This window comes from Amblyomma maculatum, chromosome 10 (genome assembly GCF_055883805.1).
Source record: "Amblyomma maculatum isolate TAMU_Amacu chromosome 10, ASM5588380v1, whole genome shotgun sequence".
In the NCBI taxonomy this organism is placed as follows: domain Eukaryota; kingdom Metazoa; phylum Arthropoda; class Arachnida; order Ixodida; family Ixodidae; genus Amblyomma; species Amblyomma maculatum.
In genome coordinates, this window is record NC_139353.1 from 81,243,036 (window position 1) to 81,254,058 (window position 11,023).

The 11,023-nt window shown below is 45.1% G+C and overlaps 1 long non-coding RNA gene across 1 annotated transcript in view; it reads right to left on the reverse strand.

Moving 5' to 3' along the window:
- LOC146176860 (uncharacterized) overlaps positions 1-9,330 on the reverse strand; it is a 9,909-nt gene extending 579 nt beyond the window's left edge. The window contains exons 1-2 of the long non-coding RNA XR_014701227.1: positions 9,230-9,330; positions 7,720-7,788 (exon numbers count right to left, since the gene is read on the reverse strand). This is a non-coding gene — a long non-coding RNA (uncharacterized LOC146176860). The remainder of the gene's footprint in view (positions 1-7,719; positions 7,789-9,229) is intronic.
- Positions 9,331-11,023: the final 1,693 nt, after the last annotated feature.

Here is an 11,023-nt window from a genome sequence, read left to right on the forward strand (position 1 = left end):
GCGCCGCTGTCTAGATTTGAAAAATGTTTTCTCGCAAATACTATACGCTAATATCAGGAGGCCAGCTCCTGTGGTTTGAAGCAAAGCAACGATTATAGATTTGTGGCAAGAAAATATTACTCTACACGTTGCACACACAGTGCCATAGATTCTAAAATTGGCGCAATGAAGCGGTATCGGTTCGTGTGAATGGTTTAGCCTCACATATATATATATATATATATATATATATATATATATATATATATATATATATATATATATATATATATATATATATATAGGTAGCCATAGGTAGCGTAAGAGGGTTCTAGCACAGCTTTCGCCCTCGCTCTTGATCACGTTCTACGTGACGCTGGCGGTAATACAGGACGTTCCACGTCCGCCGCTATGGTTGAGGGTGGCGCTGGTGAACACTCTCAAGGTTCGTATACAGACAACATTAATACCCGAGAAAGTAGCAGGGGGGACAGCGGCCGATGTAGCTCAGTTGGAAGAGCACCGGACGCGATATTCGGAGGTCGTGGGTTCGGTCCCCACCATCGGCACGTTGTTTTTTCTTCTACTTTGTGTTTAATTATCTTTCCCCTAAGCAGATTACATTACTCATTTCTGTGATTATCCAAGTAAAAATTAAAAAAAAAAAGACAAAACATAATCCCCAATGCTTTCCTTGGCCTCGTCGACTGTTGGCTTCTTTCCTTCATGTATTATAACGAGCACCCTTATTTCTCCTTCATTTATCTGCTTGTAGCTTACGGGGGTCTTGGTTCTGGCAGTCTTGAAGCCATAGGTAGCGTAAGAGGGTTCTAGCACAGCTTTCGCCCTCGCTCTTGATCACGTTCTACGTGACGCTGGCGGTAATACAGGACGTTCCACGTCCGCCGCTATGGTTGAGGGTGGCGCTGGTGAACACTTTCAAGGTTCGTATACAGACAACATTAACACCCATGGAAGTAGCAGGGGGGACAGCGGCCGATGTAGCTCAGTTGGAAGAGCACCGGACGCGATATTCGGAGGTCGTGGGTTCGGTCCCCACCATCGGCACGTTGTTTTTTCTTCTACTTTGTGTTAATTATCTTTCCCCTAAGCAGATTACATTACTCATTTCTGTGATTATCCAAGTAAAAATTAAAAAAAAAGACAAAACATAATCCCCAATGCTTTCCTTGGCCTCGTCGACTGTTGGCTTCTTTCCTTCATATATATATATATATATATATATATATATATATATATATATATATATATATATATATTGTTGTGGATGGTCACCAGGCCACCCATTCTTCGCACTGCGTCCGCCTCCTCTTCTAACTACAGTCACTTTCACATTGCTCACATCAGTCGCTGTGCAGCGCATGACAATAACCCCTGTTGCACACGAAGCTCGTTCTCGAGCAAGTCAGGTTGGACGACTGACAAACACAGAGCTGAAGACGAGCCACATGGGCTACCTGAGTCGCAAGGGAGTGGTGATTGTGGGAGGTAAATGTGACGATCACATAGTTGACTATTCAATCTCTAAAACTGTGCGAGTAAAACAAGGAGAGAGCGAGAAACATAGGAACACAATCTCTCCTTGTTTGATTCGCACAGTTTTGAAATTTTGATGATTTGGCCCAACTAGCCTGCCAGAAGATAGTAAACACAGTTCTCGTCGCTTAACATAATGACCACGACGAAGGGGCTAGTGTGTCTAGACACAAACGTGTGGTACAAGCCTCTCTTGCATAAAAGTGTCCAAAGCCACACGAAATCTCCAGCACATATGTGGCCTCAACGTGGCGCATGTCATAGAGTTCTTCGAGTGGAGCAGTGAGCGCATTGTGCACAAGTGGGCCAAGCGACAAGCTTCCTCCCCACGACATACCACCTGATAGACAAAAGAGTCACCATGAAGGGAGAAAGGGAACATGGAATCTAAAAACGTGCGCGGCATCCTGACGTAGAGCAAATAGAACGAGGAATACCCGGTTATTTCATGCTTCGGGGTGTTATACGCGCATGTCCGTATGTCACGAATGGCACCACGGTATTCCAGTTTCAGTGGTCCTATGCGACATACATGGGCAGCGAGTTGGTGATGATGGGTTTTGTGCGCTCATTCAAATCATTGCTCACGAATGGTAAGGTGTGCAAAGGCAGAATTTGGAGCCGCACAGCCGAAACAATTCTGCGATGTCAGGAGTGAACTGTCGTCCGAGGTCGCTGCGGATGACACTGAGAGCATCATGGCGAACAATGGCATGTAGCATAAAAGACGATACATCACTTGCCTCGACGGATACAAGCGCTGCAGTCTCCACATATCTTGTCAAATAATCCACACAGACGATAACCCAGCAGCGTCCTTCTGCAGACTTGTGAAATGGGCCGAGCAAGTCGATGCCCACTTTTTTCAAAAGATGCAGTTGGTGGCCTTATCGACTCCAGAAGAACTGCAGGGGAGTGATGCGAGATTTACGTCGCTGACATTGGTCACAGCTGGAGAGGTATTGTTTAGAGGTCTTTTACATTTTCGGCCCGTAAAAGCGCTGGCGAAGTCTGTGCAATCTATGGGAGAACCCAATTGACCCAATGCGATGTCGTCGGGCATGGCGTGCCGCACTTGATTGCTCACAATTTCCGAAACCAAAAGCACCACGGCACCATCAGCCGACTAATTCTTGTACAGGAGTTCACCTTGCATGATGAACGGTTTCGAACGTACGGCTGTGTTCCCCGCAGCAAGAATAGTTTGCAACGTGAGGTCATTTTGGTGCTCTCGAAGGAAGGTCTCTGTTTGAAAATGACGTGGAGAATGTGGCCAAACATCATGTCTTCCTCTCCGGCAGCTGTTGACAATGGTTGACTCGACAAGCAGTGAGCATCGCTGTGGCGACGACCACTTATGTAGGTGACAGAAAAGTCATATTCGTGCAGGCGCAATGCCCAACACGCCAAACGACCAGATTGATCGCGTAGGCATATGAGCCAGCATAAGGAATGAGGATAGGTCACGATCGTAAACGAACGTCCATATAGGTTTGGGCGAAATTTTGGCAAAGACAACAGCTAAGCATTCCTGTTCAGGTACGGTGTAATTGCTCTCTGATCTCGTTAAGGCGCACCTGGCATACGCAATTACACGTTCGGCACCGCTATGAATCTTTACGAACACCGCCCTGAGGCCGACGCCACCAGCGTCAGTGCGAATCTCCGTGGTTGCGGCAGGATTACAGGCGCAAAAGGGGTGCCGTGGTGAGAGCAAATTTCAGCTGATTGAATGCCGAATCACCATAGGCTGTCCAAACAAACTGGGAGTCTTTGTGCAGAAGAGCCGCTACCGGATGCGGTGCGAAAAGCCAGGGATAAAGCTGCGGAAAACCTACGACAGTCTAAGAAAGCTCTGAACACTTTCGATCGTACGTGGCTTTTCAAAGTCTCTAACTGCCGCCAACTTCTGCGGATGAGGCCGAATGCCGTCTAATCCATGTGGAAGGCAGAGAAAAGAGTTTATGCATTCTTCGAAGTGGCTCGTTTTAGAATGTCAGATACGTCCAGCCCTACTGATACAGTCAAGGAGGATTCCAGGGCATTCATTGGGCTTTTCAAATGTCTTGCCACAAATAATACCATCATGCAAAGTCCACATGGAAATATCGCTTTTGAGGTCGAACGTCGCTCGAACGTCGCAGGCGCAATACACAAGCCGAACAGCATTGCATTACATTCGAACAAGCCGTCAGAAGTCACGAAGGCAGTCTTTTTTCTGTCGCATGAGCGCATTGGTATTTGCTAATACCCGGAGCGGAGATCGACGGACGAGAAGTACGACCCCGAACTAGACAGTCGACAGCGTCATCAATTCGCGGCAGTGAGTACACGTCCCTTTTCGTGACCAAATTCAAGCGACAATAATCGACGCAAAATCGCCATCATTTGTCCTTTCTCACAAGTGTTGCGGGCGCGGCCCACGGACGGGAAGAATCACGAATTACTCCTCTCTGCCACATCTCTTACAATTGATCGTGAAAATTTTGTCTCTCGGCTGGAGAGACTCGACATGGTTCTGCCTGATGGGAATCACATTCACGTTGTTAATTGGATGTTGCATGCGAGGGTCTGGCACAGAACAAAGAGATACTGTGCTGGCAAAGTCCAATACGGTAGCACGAGACGCGAGAATGTCCTGCAGTGCGCGTCGATCGGTAGAGAATAATGACTTGGTGATCATCGCTCGCAACTCATCACGTCCGGCGTCTTGGGTGAAGTTTGGGAGAATCAAAATCGCCGGGCAAACGTTTCAAATCTAGTGAATTTAGAGCCAACCGGCAAACGCGCGGCTCTGCGAATATGTTCAGGGCCTACTCGTGCGTGCTACCGTCTTCGGCGTCGACAACAGCACGAGGGACCAGTGTCCTTGTCGAGGGGACAGTGTCCCGGTGGAATTCCAGAAGACTGCGCGCTGACAAAAGCAGCCGCTTGACTTGGCAAGACCATATCATTCGTGAGCAAAAGCAAATTTTTGCTACCCGGGGATCAATCAACTAAGGCGGACAGCATGTGTCGCCGCAAAAAACTTTCACCGGCTCCAATGTGAAATTCATTATTGACAAGCATACACACTTTCTTCTCAAGCGTAGACTAGGAAGAGGTATGGGCGAAGTTGGCCGGCTGGCGACTTTACCTTCATCGGTCGCACCACCTAGTACCCCAGGGGTGGCGGACTGGAGTGGCGACGAGGCGACGGTGAACGTCGCGACCCGATAGGATAGAAGGCAGAGCAATTCTGCTCTCGGATGCAGGAAAATCAGCTTGGTTGGTTCGGGAGAAACAGGATTGACGAAGAGGTAGCTGCCACGGCGCGTCATCTTGAAGTCGAGATGGCCATCGTGCGGAAGCACGCGTAAATTGACGGCGCTGGCAATAGAGAGAGATGTCTCCGTTGCGGCTGCAACTGTAACAGACCGGTACATCTCGGTTCCCGTAGAAGTAGAAGGGGCAACTCCGCTTCAAACGAGAATATCCGTGGGCGTGTGTCGAGGTGGTTGAGACGGAAATTTTTAGTAATACTGATCCGGTGATGTCGGTATTCGTAAAACTCAGAAAGAGGGGGCGATCATGTCCGCCCTGGACCATGTATCACTCATTCTAGGCAAACTGAACCCAAGGAGTAGGCTGGTCTATACGTGGCTCAAGCAACGAGCATGCGTGATGCACTTTATCGTCGATAGCACCTTGTAGCTGAGATGTCAACGCCTCACGCAAGATTTGACGAACCATTGAGGTGATGTCTTCAGAAACAGAAAGATCGGTGCTGGCGACACTTGTAACGTTAGGCAGCCGACCAAAAGTTGGGAAATTCTCCACGACTTGAGTGCCACAAACGCACGACACTGCTGCATCGTGTCAGCTGTAGAGGCAATGTTGCCTTTTGTTATCATAATGTTTTAAATGTCATCGGTGATTTCTTTCTGGAGGCGGCGCACCTTTTCTTCTTCAAACTTATTTCTTTTCACATACCGGCAAGGTCTGAGCACTTTCTCTGTGTACTTCGTGCATGTCTCACCGGAAACATGAGCTCTTTCGGCAAGAGTCTGTTCTGCTCTCTCTTTCTTGCCCGAAGTGTCACCGAAGCCCATCGCGATTCCATGCATAGAGTCCAAATGGTAAGTGCGTCCTTGTCAATTACAAACCGCGGAAGGGTAGTCCTGAAGAGAAAGAAGATAGCATTACCAAGCTGAACAGTCGGATTCCAAATGTTGTACTTGTTGACTAGTTGGTATAGGGTCAGCCAATCTTCAACGTCGTCATCAGATTCCCCTGTAAACATGCCGGGTTCCGAATGAAGTGGCCAAGACATGGGGTGTTCGGAATATTGTGTCTGAGCCTCCTGAGGTGACATAGTTCTCACTTCTGGCTGAAGAGGTTGCAAAGCAGCTAAGCGGCGGCTGCAACGAATGGCCAGTAATTCACGGCTACGTATCCAGCCGATCTCCACCAAATATTTTTATACGAATGGTAGGGGGGGGGGGGGGTGAACTCGAAGCGGAACGGGTAACCAGTGCAACGTCCTGCGCATTTCGTCAGCTCTTCTAACTACAGTCCCTTTGCCTATGTCCACATCTGCCGCTGCGCAGCTTGTGATAATATATATATATATATATATATATATATATATATATATATATATATATCCATGAGGTATTTGAATGACTGCTGATAAGTATGCAAAACCGAAAAAAAGAACAATTCCAGGAACCAACTCTATGTGCCATATGTATCCATATCTTCCTTCAATAATAAGCTAATTAAGTAAACATATTAAATTTTATTGCCACAGTAGGATGGTGCGTCCAAAAAAAGAATTTGTTTATTTTTTGTTTATTTATTTATTTTTTCACGAATACCTCAAAACACCCTTAAAGAGGTATTACATGAGGGAGCGGTACATACAGCAAATGAAACTTTCGGTTGATGATCTGAATGATAATGGGTTGGTTTCGACCACGATGGCATTTGGAAGCTCATTCAATTCCCTTGCTGACTTAAAAAAGAAGGATGATAAATGTGCAGATTACCAGGCAGGGGGAGGGTAGACAGCCTTTCCGTGGTTTGTGCGGTAAGAGATTCAGATGGCGGGGTTGATTATGGGGTTCAAAAAGGATTGTATCGAAACTTACGGAACAAACCTAACCATCTTTTGGCTTTTATTTAAGGTTGGCAGGTTAGCAAGCGTTATAAGAATAGGCCGAGAAAATGAATCGAACAGTGCGATTTGACACTGCTTCGAGAGAAGCTGAAAGGTTCTTTTGATAAGCATATTCTAGTTTGGGACGAATAAGTGTTAAATGAAGCAGGGAATTTACTTATGAGCGTGCTTTACGTAAGCTTCGACGGAAGTAAACAAGACGATTTCTCTTTTTAGTGACGTGAGTTACATGCGAAGACCAGCATAGGTCATATGTAAAGTGGACGGCTAAATATTTGTATGTTGTTACTGGAGTGATTGAAGTATCGGCGATAACATAGTAAGGCGGTGATTGGGAAAGGCATCGATGAAAGGATAAAAGAGATATGTTCTTCACATTCAAGGGCATAAACTATGTTTTACATCACGTTAGTACACTTTCGATATCACATTAAAGAAGCGCAAGGTCAGTATTGTTATCTATAGGGCAATAGATGGACAGATCCGTCTGCGAACAAGGAAATGTTAGAACAAATATATATATAAGAACAGAGGCCCCAGGACAGTACCTTGAGGATACCCCAGGTATAACAGAGGAGTGAAGAGATGAACATATATTAGCGCGTACGAACTCTTTTCTATCAGTGAGAAAGCTGCAAATCCAGTTATTAACATAATCGTTAAGATTTAGGCGCGGGAGTTTTAAGAAGAGTCGTTTGTGGGGAACTTTATCAATGGTAGTTTCAAAATCGAGGAAGAAAACTTCAAACAGAATGTTAAGGTCGATGCTGGAGCTTAAGTCATTAGTGAAGAGAGCTAACGTTGTGTCGCAAGGTCAACCTTTTAGAAATTTATGTTGGTTATGGAAAAAAAAAGTTGACAGACATTAGGTATTTCGCAAACATGGCGGTGCCATATCAGTTTTTAAAAAGAAAGATAAGTAATTTTGTAAAGCGCTGGAGAGTAAGGAAAACAAGATAATTTTCGCATATAAAACCAAAACCGTGGACAAAGGCATGCAGGAACATCGGTACTTTTCTTACCACCACTGGTCTTGGCTGACCCGAATTCCATTTCCTCTCAGCATTTACTGCTGGCCTGCCTCCATTGCCCTAGGAAGGTGTATATATGTGGCGAAAAGTTTGCAATACCAGTTAGTTTTCAAACAAATCTGTTATGCAGCGATAGAACTCCTTAAAACAGTCCGGAACAGTCCAGCGCAAAAACAGACAGTGGCCCGATATAAACACGGGACAGAGCGCTTATTATTCTGAAGATCAGTGCCATATGTTTTAATAGTGGGAAGCTTCACAGAAATTCAAAGCTAGAAATCGAGGCACATGAAACACAGTAAGTATTCCTGGAAGTGCAATAGCCATGAAATTTAACCACCTTATACATTTCTGAGCGAAAAGATGAATACATCAGCTACAAATATAAATTTCAATCATTAATCAGTCTGACCACCACCGCCCTCTTACTTTGGGTGTTCCCTGTCATTGAACCTTCGAATACGAAATGTCCCCTTTTGGGGGATTTTCCTTAGGAACATGCGAAATTCTGGGCTTGATAGTTTCCTCAAAACTGTTGTGATTCTATAAGACAGTACACAGGCGCGGCCACTATTCTGAGGGAGTAAAGGTGCCTACACATACCAGGACAGTGTCCTCGCTTTTTCACCTTTCCTTGAGTTAGGAAAAAAACCTTGAGCTACATTTTAATACCATTTTAGTGCGCATCTTTGTTATGCCTACGTCTAAATCTGTCCCCACCTCAACCACTGCTTTGTGTGCGGTGAAGCAGCGCATGGACTTTGCACATCAAGGTACTTTTTCTATTGTAGCCCGCTTTACTACAACACTTAGTCTTCAGTCTTCACCAAGATCATGCAACCAAACGTCTGGAATGCCAAGCTACTACCAAAATAAAGCGGTAGAGCCATCTGTTGCTCACAAAGAAAAGCGCTAGTAGCGCGCCAAAAACACTAAAATTAAGAATGGGGTGGCTTTTGCTCTTTGTGCAAACTAATGATGGAGCATCCACTGAACTTCGTCGGTCTCCTTTATTCCCTCGGATTGCATATCGCAGTCTTCAGTTTCTTTATATCGGTGCTGAGGAGTACGTATTTACATAATGCAACGAAATCAAGCAACTTCAATTGTAAAACTTACCACAAGAGGAAAGTTACAAGAATGCGCGAGCTCCACAGAATCACTGCAAATGAGGCAGAAGTTGAGGCGGAGTTTTTCTTGATATCTTCAGAATAAAACTGCACAATACTGTACATTCCCTCTATAGTGAGTTTTATTTTTTTTTCGCACCAAACATTGACCATTTTTCTGTTGGCGAGGACAACAGGCCTTTTTTATCAAGATATGCTAGTAGAAAACCACACTTGCGTTTTTATCTATGTATAAAGATGTCTTCTTGCACATGGGTTGCCGTGGATATTGATGGGTTTACACCCGACACAAACGATTTCAAATCCGAGACCATGCTAACGGAGAAAATAAAAATCATACAGCGTCGAGGTTCATGCACTGCGATTCTTACCGTAGGTATTGGGCCCAGGCCGAGACCCCAACCATTTATCCTCTTCATGGCCGGCATACCGCTTCCCGTTCCTCTATAGTAGCCGGGATTAGAGCCATCTCCTGCAAACTAGTCAAGGAGAGTGGAAAAGTTTTCCGCACTCGTATTCTGTTGTTAAATATAGAAACAGATACAAGGACACATACCATTCAGATATAGTGTAGATTAAAGCTCTAATATTTACACATCAAATGCAGGGATACCTTACTGGCGGATTCTAGGAAGGGATATGTATTGCCATCACTCGCGCTATATCTCAGAGCTGGAAATAACTTCCCCTCATCGTCGTGATCATTAACCTGAGCGCATTACCTTGACGGCAAACTCACCTTCCGCATCTCTCCAGCCACCCTGGCCTTGGGTTGGCGTCGACCACATTATCTCTCTGAAATTACTAATCTCACCTTTCTGCATGACAATACATGCGCCGCATATTACCTAGCACACCTTTACTTTGAATTCAGCCCGTCACTATTCGCAACCACTCGCCATTATAGGCTCATGAGCGTGCGTCCGTGCGTGTGTTCGTCCGCAGAGAACGTCGCACTCAACTTGTCAATCAAATTTCGTCCTCACCAAAGAACGAATGACGTTCTGTTTAACCTTTAAGAAAAAACAATCATTCTGCACTGGGAATCAATCCTCTGCACCTCAGATCACCAAGAGAGCGGCTTAACTAACTACGCCACGTCTGGCACGCGAGAAACGTGTTAGTTCTCATTGTCTAGATTTTCTGCAGTCTCCATGGCAACGAAGGGGCTAGGCAACGACGCCTTTAACCCTGTGACGCACACCATCTGCAGTCACGTGGGGCATGCCATCTGCCTCCAGCTGTGTGCGCATAGGCACAGGAACCGCATCATCGTTCACTTTTAGACCTCATTACATCAGCCTACCTTTTTTTTATTTATTTGACCATATCATTCATCCTTCATAACATTCCTTTTATGATCCGAGGCAATAAAAAATACAAAAAAGCGCCCAACGAGCGCGCGCCAACGCCGCCGAGTAGACCTGCTCAACTCTAATCTGGCACGGAAAAGTACTGTGTTATCAACGGTGTTCTGGCGAAAAAATGTTACAATAAATCAGCCCAAAATCCTTTCGCCTTATTGCGCTGAAGTGATTTTAGTGCCTCAAAAGTTTGTGCATATCAAGTAGTGTGGACGCCAGCCTGCTGTTCTTGATTTTAACAAAGATATCGCACATTGCGTTTATCTCTTGATCCAATTCTATCTTCCTCTATGCGAACGTTAAACCTTTGTTTTTCACTTTATGAGCTCATAGCGTTGGTATAAAAAACACTTTTGTTAGCCTCCCCGTACTGCCACCTGTGAGGTGCATCCGTTATATACGTTAACTTTGCAGCTACGTTTTAAATATCATTATTGGCGAGAAATGACCACGTGAGTTCTATCTTATTCCTTCTCCATCTTATTCCTTTAGGTGTTGCACCCTCACGGCTTGAAACTGCGTTTATTAACTCTCCTAAAGATATATTTAATTTGATTGTCTTACACCTCAGTACCAAGTGAAAACAGCCGTTCCAATTTTGAACTGTTCAATATCAGTTTCCTGAATATTTATCTTAGACCAACGGTTTCACTTAGCCTATCTTGGGGACTGATTATGTTTTGCTATTCTTTCTTATAGCTAGCAGTGATGTCACGCAATCGAATATGACTTCAGGACTCTTCAGTCAACTTGTTTTCCTACTGCTACCAATTCAGGTCTCCACCTCCTTTAAAAAAGCAC